The 12,419-nt window shown below is 46.7% G+C and overlaps 1 protein-coding gene across 1 annotated transcript in view; it reads right to left on the bottom strand.

Annotated features, from left to right (window-relative positions):
• Positions 1-10,038: 10,038 nt before the first annotated feature.
• Positions 10,039-12,419, bottom strand: part of LOC135058241 (C-type lectin domain family 2 member A-like) — a 179,482-nt gene continuing 177,101 nt past the window's right edge. The window contains exon 8 of the mRNA XM_063963780.1: positions 10,039-11,138. The gene's annotated coding sequence lies outside the window, so the exon portion shown is untranslated. The remainder of the gene's footprint in view (positions 11,139-12,419) is intronic.

Here is a 12,419-nt window from a genome sequence, read left to right as displayed (position 1 = left end):
ACAGAGCGTCGGCGCCTGAGTATCGTCTTTTGTCAGAAGTAGATGCCAGTGCTCTTGTTCCTGTGGAGCCCTTCTGAAGTTGTACTCCAGCATCTCCAGCATTTCCAAGCGTCAGTTTACTGCAGTCTCCCCGGTGTTTCCAGCGGCTGATGTATCTCGCCGCGGTCCAGTCTCCAGTGCTCCTTGGAGTTAGCGTGGGCTACGGGCTTTAACCATCGCGCTCAAGTTCACTAATCACCAGTGTCTTTTATCATCGCTCACAAGTTCTTCACGCCATCAGTCTCTTTAACCATCGCTCTCAAGTTTATCAATCACCAGTGTCTTTTATCATCGCTCACAAGTTCTTCACGCCATCAGTCTCTTTTACCATCGCGCTCAAGTTAGCAATCACCAGTGTCTTATCATCGCTCACAAGTTCTTCAAGTCATCTGTCTCTTTAACTATCACTCTCAAGTTTACTAATCACCAGTGTATTTGTCATCGCTCACAAGTTCTTCAAGCCATCAGTCTCTTTAGCCATCGTTCACAAGTTCACAAATCACCAGTGTCTTTTATCATTGCTCACAAGTTCTTCAAGTCATCTGTCTCTTTAACCATCGCTCTCTAGTTTGCAAATCACCAGTGTCTTTAATCATTGTTCACAAGTTCTTTATCATCAGTCTTTAGTCATCGCTCACTAGTTCTTCCAGTCATCGGGAGTTCTTCAGTCACCAGTAACTTTAGCTGCTTTCACAAGTTCTTCAGTAAGCCTGGACACTTCCCCATAAGTTCCCTTTCTGCTAAATGACATTGTGTTATTCTTCCTGCAATAAAACTCTTGAATATTTCACAAAGTTCACTCTCAGTGTCCTGTATGAGGAAAACCTATATTAGGCCGCCTCTGTTCCAACATAATTGTGGTTCCTCTTCCCGACCATCGGAAGAGTCCCCGAGTTCACAACAAATCCAATCGAGGTCAGTGACCGTATACTCAGGCCACATGGACCCGGGGAATCGGAACCCAGAAGCAAGCACCATGCAGGACCTGGTTTCTCGAGTACAGAGTCAGGAAGCAGCACAGAATCAGGTGATGCATTATCTTCAGGAATTATCCGGCCGGCTGGATCAAATTCAGGCTTCTCTGGCTACAGTAGTTCCAGCTCCAGTTCCAGTACCTGCTCCAGTGGTTGTTTCTAGCAACGTTCCCTCCTTGTCTGGAATCAGGTCACGTCTTCAGCTTCCTACTCCTTCCTGCTATAATGGGAATCCAAAGAATTGCCGTGGTTTCCTCAATCAGTGTGAGGTACATTTTGAACTCCTTTCATATAACTTCCCTACTCATCGATCAAAAGTGGCATACATTATTTCTTTGCTAGAGGGCTCAGCACTGGAATGGGTGTCACCGTTATGGGAGCGATCAGATCCGTTGGTTTCTAGTTATACTAACTTCATCACATCGTTCCGGAGGATCTTTGACGAGCCCGGTAGGACGACTGCTGCCTCTGCTGACTTGCTTCGTGTCCGGCAAGGCTCTCGTTCAGTAGGACAGTACGTGATTCATTTCCAAACCATAGCATCTGAATTGCACTGGAATAATGATGCCCTTCGGGCTGCTTTTTGGAATGGGCTCTCTGATCGTTTAAAGGACGAGTTGATCACTAGAGATCTACCAGACTCCTTGGAACAGTTGATCTCTCTTTGTGTTAAAGTGGATCTTCGCATGCAGGAACGAGGAGGTGAACGTAATCGGTCAGCTCGGTCAAGATTCCGATCTCTTCCGTCTAAGCAAACAGTTATTTCAAGTCCTGACGAACCCATGCAGATTAATCGATCTCGATTGTCTCCAGAAGAACGTCAACGTCGTCGTGAGGGTAGGCTCTGCCTCTACTGTGGAGCCGCGGATCATTTTCTCAAGTTTTGCAAAACTCGCCCGGGAAACTGGCAGTCCTAGCTTGTTCTGGAGGGGATCCGGACTGAAAGTCGACAGTAACTAGGTCGACAATGTCTAGGTCGACCACTATTGGTCGACAGTAACTAGGTCGACAGGGTCAAAAGGTCGACAGGGTCAAAAGGTCGACATGGTCTAGGTCGACAGGTCAAAAGGTCGACATGAGTTTTTCACAATTTTTTTCTTTTTTTGAACCTTTTCATACTTAACGATCCACGTGGACTACGATTGGAACGGTAATCTGTGCCGAGCGAAGCGGTAGCGGAGCGAAGGCACCATGCCCGAAGCATGGCGAGCGAAGCGAGCCATGCGAGGGGACGCGGTGCAGTAATTGGGGTTCCTGGTCACTCTACGAAGAAAACGACACCAAAATAACATTAAAAACTCATGTCGACCTTTTGACCTGTCGACCTAGAACATGTCGACCTTTTGACCCTGTCGACCTAGTTACTGTCGACCAATAGTGGTCGACCTAGACATTGTCGACCTAGTTACTGTCGACTTTCCATACCACACCCGTTCTGGAGAAGTCAAGCTAGGGGTTGTTTCTAAATCTTCTCCGTCAGTGGACTGTTTACTCTCCGTGTCTCTGTTCTCCGGGTCAGTAGTCAAAACTATCAAGGCACTGTTGGACTCTGGGGCTGCGGGGAATTTTATTTCTCTTTCCTGTGCCCAGAATCTGGGTCTACAACTGCGGATGGTCGAACGACCTATTACACTGACTGCTATTAATGGTACCCAAATTTCTAACTGTCTAATCTCAAGTTGTACAATGCCAATCAAGCTCCAAGTGGGAGCTTTGCATCAGGAACATCTGGAGTTCCTAGTGATTCAGGAGATGCCCCACGATCTTGTTCTTGGACTTCCTTGGCTTAAACTTCACAATCCTCACGTCGACTGGAGGTCGACACAAATAATTTCTTGGAGTCCATTTTGTCATTCAAATTGTCTCACTCCTGTCTATCCGCTCCGTGTTTCTTCCAAGTCGGATGAAGGACTTATTCCGGAAGCCTATCGGGAGTTTTCTGATGTGTTCTCTGAACAGGCGGCCGATCAGTTACCACCGCATAGACCCTGGGACTGCCCTATTGAGCTCATTCCGGGGAAAATGCCACCTCGGGGTTGCACTTATCCTTTATCATTACCTGAGACACAAGCTATGTCAGAATATATCAAGTCTAATCTGCAGAAAGGATTCATCCGCCCCTCAACCTCCCCGGCGGAGCAGGTTTATTTTTTGTGAAGAAAAAGGACGGAGGACTGAGGCCATGTATTGACTATCGTGGTCTAAATGATGTCACCATTAAGAATAAGTATCCTTTGCCGCTCATTACGGAGCTTTTTGATAGAGTTCGCGGAGCTCGAGTTTTCACCAAGCTCGACTTAAGGGGAGCTTATAATTTGATACGTATTCGGCAGGGGGACGAATGGAAGACTGCTTTCAATACTAGGGACGGGCATTATGATTATCTAGTAATGCCGTTCGGCCTCAGCAATGCCCCTGACGTCTTCCAAGGATTCATTCATGAAATCTTTCGGGATATGCTATACCTAAATGTAGTAGTATATCTGGATGACATTCTGATATTTTCTAAGAATCTCACAGAGCACAGATTACAGGTTAAAGAGGTACTTCTTTGATTGCGAGAGAATCATCTTTACGGCAAAATTTCCAAATGCACCTTTGAGGTCCCTTCCATTCCATTTTTAGGTTATATCATTTCGGGCACGGAGCTTCGTATGGATCCGGAAAAACTCTCTGCCATTCGGGATTGGATGCAGCCTCTTTCCTTGAGAGCGGTACAACAGTTTCTGGGTTTTGCAAATTACTATCGGAAATTCATAAAGGGTTTCTCTACCATTGTGGCGCCTATTACTGCTCTAACCAAGAAGGGGTCTGACCCAAGCCATTGGTCCACTGAAGCAGTAGCATCATTTACCCAGCTAAAGGCAGCCTTTATGACAGCTCCGGTTCTTCAACAACCACATTTTTTGAAACCATTCTTTTTGGAGGTTGATGCTTCTACGGTAGGCGTTGGTGCCGTGCTTTCGCAGTATGCTCCAGATGGGAAGTTACATCCTTGTGGTTTTCATTCTCGCAAGTTCTCTCCTGCTGAACGGAATTACACCATTGGAGATAAAGAACTGTTGGCAATAAAATCTGCCTTGGAAGAATGGAGATATCTTCTGGAAGGTGCTAAACACCTGATTACAATTTTTACTGATCACAAGAATTTGTTGTATCTCAAGACGGCCCAGTGCTTGAATCCCCGATAAGCTAGATGGGCGCTCTTCTTTACCCGATTTTCTTTTGTTATTAAGTACTGGGCTGAAACTTTTAACACCAAGGCGGATGCTCTCTCCCGATCTTTAACGACCTCGGATGAGGAGAACTCCATTGAGAAGGCTTTGATTCTCAGTCCAGTTTCTATTTCAGCGGCTCCCACCGCTTTGGGTCCTCCGCCTGGAAGAATGTCTGTGCCAACTAAGTTTCGACCAAGATTGTTGCAGTGGGCCCACGTTTCTAAGTTTTCCGGTCATCCTGGAGTTCAAAAGATGTGGGAATTTCTACGAAGGTCTTACTGGTGGGACACTATGAAAAAAGATATTCAGGACTATGTCAACTCCTGTCCTCAATGTGCTCAGCACAAAATTCTTCGTCTGCCTCCTGCGGGGTTGCTATATCCATTGTCCATTCCTAGGAGGCCTTGGACCCATATCTCTATGGATTTTGTGACTCAATTGCCCCTCTCTAAAGATCATAACACAGTCTGGGTAATTATTGACCGTTTCTCTAAGATGGCACATTTTGTTCCGGGTTACCATCAGCTCCTAAGTTGGCTTTGTTATTTATCCGGGAAAACTTCCGCCTGCATGGATTACCTCAAGAAATAGTCTCTGATCGGGGGGTACAGTTCACTGCAAGATTCTGGACGGCCTTACAAATAAAACTCAAGTTTTCTTCCGCTTATCATCCACAAACCAATGGGCAAACTGAACGCGTCAATCAAGATTTAGAGACTTTTCTCCGTGTTTATCTTTCTCCTTCGCAAGACAATTGGGTGGAGCTGTTGCCTTGGGCTGAATTTGCCCATAATCATCTGTACCACTCCTCAACTGGTGAGTCTCCATTTTTCATTAATTACGGATTTCATCCCCAAGTTCCAGAATTACCCATTTTCCCTCCGGAGGAAGTTCCCCCTGCAGCCTCTACTCTCCACCACTTCAGTCAAATCTGGGACCGAGTTCATGTTAACCTTAAGAGAGTCTCCGGCCGCTATAAGTTCTTTGCGGATAGGAAACGACGAGCAGCTCCTCAATACAAGGTCGGTGACAGGGTATGGCTCTCTACCCGCAATCTTCGTTTAAAGGTGCCCACTATGAAATTCGCTCCAAGGTTCATTGGTCCTTATACTGTTACAAGTCCTAAATCCAGTTGTGTGCAAATTGAAATTGCCTTCCCACCTTCGGATACCAAATTCCTTCCATGTCTCTCTCCTTCGCCCTCTTATTTTAAACCGGTTTCATTCAAGACTCCCAAGGCCAATTTCTGCAGAGGCTGAAGATGGAACGGACTTTGAAATCAAGGCGATTCTTGACACTCGTTTTCTTCACAAGAATCTACAGTATTTGGTGGAATGGAAAGGTTTTGGTCCCGAGGAAAGGAGCTGGGTCAAGGCTACTGAAGTTATGGCTCCTCGACTGGTGCAGAGTTTTCCATTCCAGACATCCTACAAAACCTTGAAAGTGTCCGGGGTCCACTTCTGGAGGAAGGGGTATTGTCACACACCAGAGGCGGCGTTCGCCACGCTTACCCCTGCGTGCCTGCTGGTCTGTCTTGCGGCCTCCGCCTGCGGTGGGCCGTGGGCGCCGGAGTCTGGCTGGCGCGGCTACCGGCGGTTCTCCGGGGCAGGGGCGCCGCCATGACACCTGGCGTCATGTGGGCGGGGAGCAGGTGACGCCATCAGACTGTTCGGCCAACCCTGCGGAAGCGGGAGATTCAAAGTCAGACGCCGGACAGAGCCTCGGCGCCTGAGTATCGTCTTTTGTCAGAAGTAGATGCCAGTGCTCTTGTTCCTGTGGAGCCCTTCTGAAGTTGTACTCCAGCGTCTCCAGCATTTCCAAGCATCAGTTTACTGCAGAGTCTCCGTTGTTTCCAGCGGCTGATGTATCTCGTCACGGTCCAGTCTCTAGTGCTCCTTGGAGTTAGCGTGGGCTACGGGCTTTAACCATCGCGCTCAAGTTCACTAATCACCAGTGTCTTTTATCATCGCTCACAAGTTCTTCAAGTCATCTGTCTCTTTAACCATCACTCTCAAGTTTACTAATCACCAGTGTATTTGTCATCGCTCACAAGTTCTTCAAGCCATCAGTCTCTTTAGACATCGTTCACAAATCACCAGTGTCTTTTATCATTGCTCACAAGTTCTTCAAGTCATCCGTCTCTTTAACCATCGCTCTCTAGTTTGCAAATCACCAGTGTCTTTAATCATTGTTCACAAGTTCTTTATAATCAGTCTTTAGTCATCGCTCACTAGTTCTTCCAGTCATCGGGAGTTCTTCAGTCACCAGTAACTTTAGCTGCTTTCACAAGTTCTTCAGTAAGCCTGGACACTTCCCCATAAGTTCCCTTTCTGCTAAATGACATTGTGTTATTCTTCCTGCAATAAAACTCTTGAATATTTCACAAAGTTCACTCTCAGTGTCCTGTATGAGGAAAACTTATATTAGGCCGCCCCTGTTCCAACATAATTGTGGTTCCTCTTCCCGACCATCGGAAGAGTCCCCGAGTTCACAACAAATCCAATCGAGGTCAGTGACAGTCGTCCAGATACGGCAGGATCCTGATTCCCTGACGGCGAAGGGCCGTCATCACGGTCATGACTTTGGTGAAGATCCGAGGGGCCGGGCCAGTCCAAACGGCAGAGCCTGGAATTCATGGTGTAGGTTTCCAATAGCAAACCGCAGATACTGCTGATGCAATATGGCAATAGGTATATGCAGGTAAGCATTCTGTATGTCCAGGGATACCATATAGTCTCCAGGTTCCATGGCAAGTACAATTGAGCACAGTGTTTCCATACAGAATTTGGACACTCTCACAACCTTGTACAGTGATTTGAGGTTGAGTATAGGCCGGAAAGACCCAGTGGGTTTCGGGACTAGAAACAGGGCCAAATATTATCCCCTGCCTCTCTGGGACAGAGGTACAGTCATTACCACTCCTGTATCCAGGAGGGATCGCAAAACCAGGTGTAGAGCTTGGGCTTTCAACGGATCTAAAGGGATAACCGTTGTGCAGAACTGGCGAGGGGGATGTCTCCTGAAAGAGACTTTGTACCCATAAGAGACAACTTCCCGCACCCAGGTGTCTGAAGTGGTCCTTAACCAGACTTGGGCGAATTGTAGAAGTTGGCCTCCCACCCTGGGATCCCCCAGTAGGAGGCCCGCCCCGTCATGCAGCTGGCTTGTCTTGTATGGAAGCAGACTGACGGGCAGCCCAGGATTTAGGTTTGGGCTTGGTGGTTTGGAAGCACGAGCCTGTCTCGGGTACGCCTGACCCTTTGCCTTCCCTGGAGGCCGAAAGGAACGAAAAGTGGTACTCTGTCTTCGGAGCAAAAGGATTAGTATTTGGAATAAATACAGTCTTAGTAGCCGCTAAGTCAGTCACTATCTTTATTAAGCGCTTCCCTAAACAGTATGTCTCCCTTAAAAGGGAGTACCTCCAAAGTCTTCTTGGAGTCCAGATCCACCTCCCACGACCTCAACCACAGAATACGGCGAGCCAAGACGGACGTACTTAATGCCTTAGCCGCCACTACACCTGCCTCGGATGACGCCTCCTGAATATAATAGGAGGCTGTGGCAATATGAGAGATATTGTCTGGCAGTATTAGAGATATCCTGAGGTAGCTCTTCCTCAATAGCCTGAACCCATGCTTCTATACCTTTTGCAGCCCACGAGACTGCTATAGCGGGTCTATGTACTGCACCCGTAAGGGAGTAAATAGACTTCAGGCATCCCTCCACACGCTTATCTGTCAGTTCATTCAATGAAGCGACAGTGGTGACCGGCAGAGTAGATGACACCACAAGCCGGGTGACATGGGCATCCACCGTAGGTGAATTTTCCCACTTGTTACACAACTCAGCAGGGAGAGGATAATGAGCTAGCATCTTTTCAGACAGGGAGAAGACCAGGGTTCCGGACGTATATCAACTAAGTGGTCATAATGTGGCAATACTACCTTAGTTACCTTCTGACGTTTAAATGTATCCAGTTTCTTAGACGCAGATGTGGGATCTACCTCATCATCAATTTATAGAATCAACTTAATAGCCTCCACTAGCTCAGGGACATCAACCTGGGCTGTAGATTCCTCGTCAGAAGCAACTGTATCTGTGTCTGATGGATCAGTATACTCCCCATCCTCATCAGAAGTAACATCTGAAATATTAGTGGATTGCGAGGAGGAAGCAGCCCGATTAGACGACCGCTTGGCCCACGAGGGACGCGGGGTAGATTTTTGATTTACCAAAGATTGATTCAATTGTTGAATCTGGAGAGATAGCGTATCGCCCAGGGCGGATTAACCACAGGGACAACATGTGGCTGCAATGGCACAGGAGGTCCCATAGGGGGCGTAAGGTGCTTAGACTAGTGTATTAAGCATAGATGAAAAAGCCACTCAAGGTGGTTCCCGATTGGCTACCGAAACAGCAGGCTGACTAGGAGATGTACTACAGCCAGTACATAGACCAACAGTCAAAACTTCCCCTTCAGGCAAATCCTTGGTGCAAGCACTGCATGATGCAGGAGCGTCCGCAGATTGCCCGCCCTTTGTTGCAGACATTATAAAGAATGCAGACGCAGAGCGTAACAGTACAATATAGCCAGATAAATATAATACCTGCAAATAACCCCCTGATTTATGTGACAGTAAATACAGAACACAAACAGAGAATTAAAGCGGTATGAGGTGACTGAAATACACAGTAAAACACACTAAACAGTATATACTGTGTAGCACAATATATGAGACCCTGACGCACATAGCCCCCCCAGGGTACAGAATACATTGATAGCAATAGGTGGGATACACTGAAAGTGAAATCCACACAGCAGATGCAGGCACACCCAGTCACAGTGTCAATGCAGATAATTATTTCAGACAAACAATAAGACTGCACTGGACTAGTAAAAATACATATATAAATATATATATAAAACAATGCACAGTCAGATACTGGATGTATATATCGGAATACTTGTACTAAATATTCAGGTAGAAGAACACTTGTTCTTAACACACACTGTCTAAAATGACATGTAGAATACTTAAGTGACTGTAAATGCACAGCGCTGATAAAACAGGCCGATTTACAGAGGAGACACTGCCCTGCAGTCCCGGAGATCAGCCGCAGCTACTTATGAAAAGATGGAGCCCAAATCTCTACCAGGGACTGACGGAGAGTAAGTAGCAGCTCCAGGGCGGGAACACCAGCAGTAGATAGCACCTGGAGTTGGGGGACACGCTACAGGTCAAGCACCTTATCCTCTATGCTGGTACTATGGAGCCTTATTAAATGGATTTTTGTGTAATCCGACCTGTGCTCCCTGCCCTGGTGGATATAGTGGGGACCCTGCTCTAACACAGTGTCCACGCCAGCGTCACGGTCTGTCTCCTAAGACCGCGACCGGAACACGTTCTGGAGGGTTCCACCTGGGGGACCCTTTTACCTCCGCCCAAAGAAGCAGTCACGCGATCCTGGAGAGCGCCAGCGGAGTGTACCTGGGAACCGTAGCGCCTCCGCCGCAAGTATCCGGGAACTCAGCCAGCGTGAGTATGCGGCGGCGCTGGGGAGGTGTTGGAGCCGCAGCACAGCATGTCACTAGGACATAAAAGTGCTGCAGCCCTTGAAGATTCTTCTAACAAAAGCTCTTTTCGGGGCTGCCTAGCGCAGCCCCCACTGTTAAGTGACCTGCTCTGCAGGCATCAACTTACAAACTGAGCTCCAGTGTCCGGAGGCAGGGTTATAGAGGAGGCCATGCAATGCATCCTGGGAACAGTCAAAGCTTTAGCCTGTTGGTGCATCTGGATCAAGATCCAACTCTACACCCCAATGTTTCCCTGTGGAACACAGTGTACCCCGCTGCAGAAAATGAGCATGTCTAATTTTTTTGTATCATTTGTTCGATTTGGTTCTCTTTATCTACCATTAGGACTTTAAATCTGTGGTAGTTTTAGGTCAAATTTCAGCAGAAATATAGACAGTTCTGAACGGTTCACAAACTTTCAAGCACCATTGTAGGACTATAAGAGTATGTAAAAGCTTATAGTGAATGGATATTGCCTTTTTGCCCATACTGAGAAAAAGGGTAACCAATGGAGAGACTGACAGAGTGGATCAGCAGACGATGAATGTTTAGCGAGGAAGCTTAGCCTTGCAGCTGCATTCAGAATGGATTGTAGTGGAAAGAATCTGTTCTTGGTAAGACCAGTAAGGTATGGTTGTATTTTGAATATGTTTTCTAGATGCATGTAACATGATTTAGAGACAGACTGAATGTGGGGAACAAAGGACAGATCAGAGTCAACGATGACACCTAGCCATCGAGCTTGTGGGGTAGGGTTGATTGTTGAGTTATCAACAGTGATAGAAATACCAGGTTGGTAAGTACTATTGGCCGGTGAAAATATAATTCATTCGGTTTTGCAAATATTAATGTGAAATGTTGCATTCTACACGAACAAGAGGGTTAGCGTTAGGCTACGGGGCGAGCGGGCAGGGTTAGGCCCTCATTACCAGACGCGCCTCATATCAACATGTCATTACCGCCAGACCTGAAAGACACCTTTGTAGTTGCTGGACCCACCGTAACTACTGTGTCACCTCTAAACCACCAGGAACATTTTGTCAACATTCTAATCGTGTCGACACCTAATCAGTGTCGATATGATGAATGGCAAGCATGACGACAACCATGTTGACATATTAAGCCACTCCCATCTGCACTGCGAATCGACTGTATCTGCTTCAAGAGTTAATCCCGTTCTTCTCACGTTTTTCCATGACAAGCAAAACTTGGTTTTGCACAATTCCATTTGTTTTCATATTCTACTGCAGTATCGGACACTTGACACTCTCAAGACTCAGGAACACACGTTAGGATTCACCAGATTTGTCCAACATACTCGTGATGGAGAACCTGAAGAAAAGGGAAAAGTTGAGAAATAAATTACAGTTGCAGTGATGCTCAACTACTTCAGGTGTTCTAGAACTTGCTGGTAAGCTGCATGTGTAAAGGTGAAACACCCGCATGACTCGATGAAAGTAAAAGATTGTCCATTACTGAGACAGCACAAAGCTGGACTACCAGTGTGGTTAAAGATCAATGCATTCCGGTTCTGTTCAGTTTAGATGCAAGCCAAAAACCAAATTGGATACACTGGTGGGGCCTTGTAGCATGTTTTATACATGTATGGGATATTTTACTGTCCTATGATGTATGTAATCCAGAAACCATATATGGTTCTACTGTATGTACCTGTGTACATCTGTTCACAACTCACTCACCATCAAATGATTTTTCCAGTGTGTGCGTAGCTCAGGACTTACGACTACAGATGCGATAATCAGGCTGATTGGCGCCGTAGCTGACATCACACACCCTCCCTAAAAACGCTTGGGAACACCTGCATTTTTTTTTACACTCCTAGAAAACAGGCAGTTAACACCCCCAAGCACCCGCATCCTGTCACTCAGCCTGCGTTCGCCTAGCAATAAGAAAAAATGAAAAAATAAAAATCGCTGGATTCTTTGCAGTTTGGGCTCATGCTTGCGCATTACGATCCATACGCATGCGCAGTCGATCGATAATCGGCCGCCTTTGCGAATTCTCACAACAGCAATCAGGTCTGATTTACCCCCTACAGATGGAGCCGCGCTCATCTGAGGCGGCTCCATCGCAGGTGTGCACTCCCGGCGTGACTAAGTGATCTGTCGGGAGAGCAAAGAGACGCTCCCCATTCTATGAGTGTCTCAGTCCGGGCATGCTTGCGTGGACGGAGACGCTCTACCATTCTAGTAAATGGGGCACATCTCCGTCACGGGCGCGCGGAGACGCTGTAGTCGCTAGGCGCGCAAGACTAGCGTGGCTCCATCTGTATGTTCACTTCTTCTCTGCTATGTATGGTAAATCTAAGAGAAATCGGATTAATTACAGAACTAACTGGCTATTATTTTATCCAAAAACTGCTCAGAAAATGTTGGGTTTTTATTAGACTATATTAAGAACATTTATTTAAAACAGTTATGGGGAACGTCTGACCCACGGACTGTATAAGGTCCACAAAATCATTTGGTCTAAAGCTGCCAAGGCAACCGCAAAATATAACATACACATCATCATCATATTAATGCAGTGGTTCTCAAACTCGGTCCTCAGGACCCCACACAGTGCATGTTTTGCAGCTAATCCAGCAAGTGC

The sequence above is a fragment of the Pseudophryne corroboree genome, chromosome 3, assembly GCF_028390025.1.
Source record: "Pseudophryne corroboree isolate aPseCor3 chromosome 3, aPseCor3.hap2, whole genome shotgun sequence".
Taxonomy (NCBI): domain Eukaryota; kingdom Metazoa; phylum Chordata; class Amphibia; order Anura; family Myobatrachidae; genus Pseudophryne; species Pseudophryne corroboree.
Note: the sequence above shows the minus strand (reverse complement) of the source record. Positions and strands in the feature narration are given on the sequence as shown.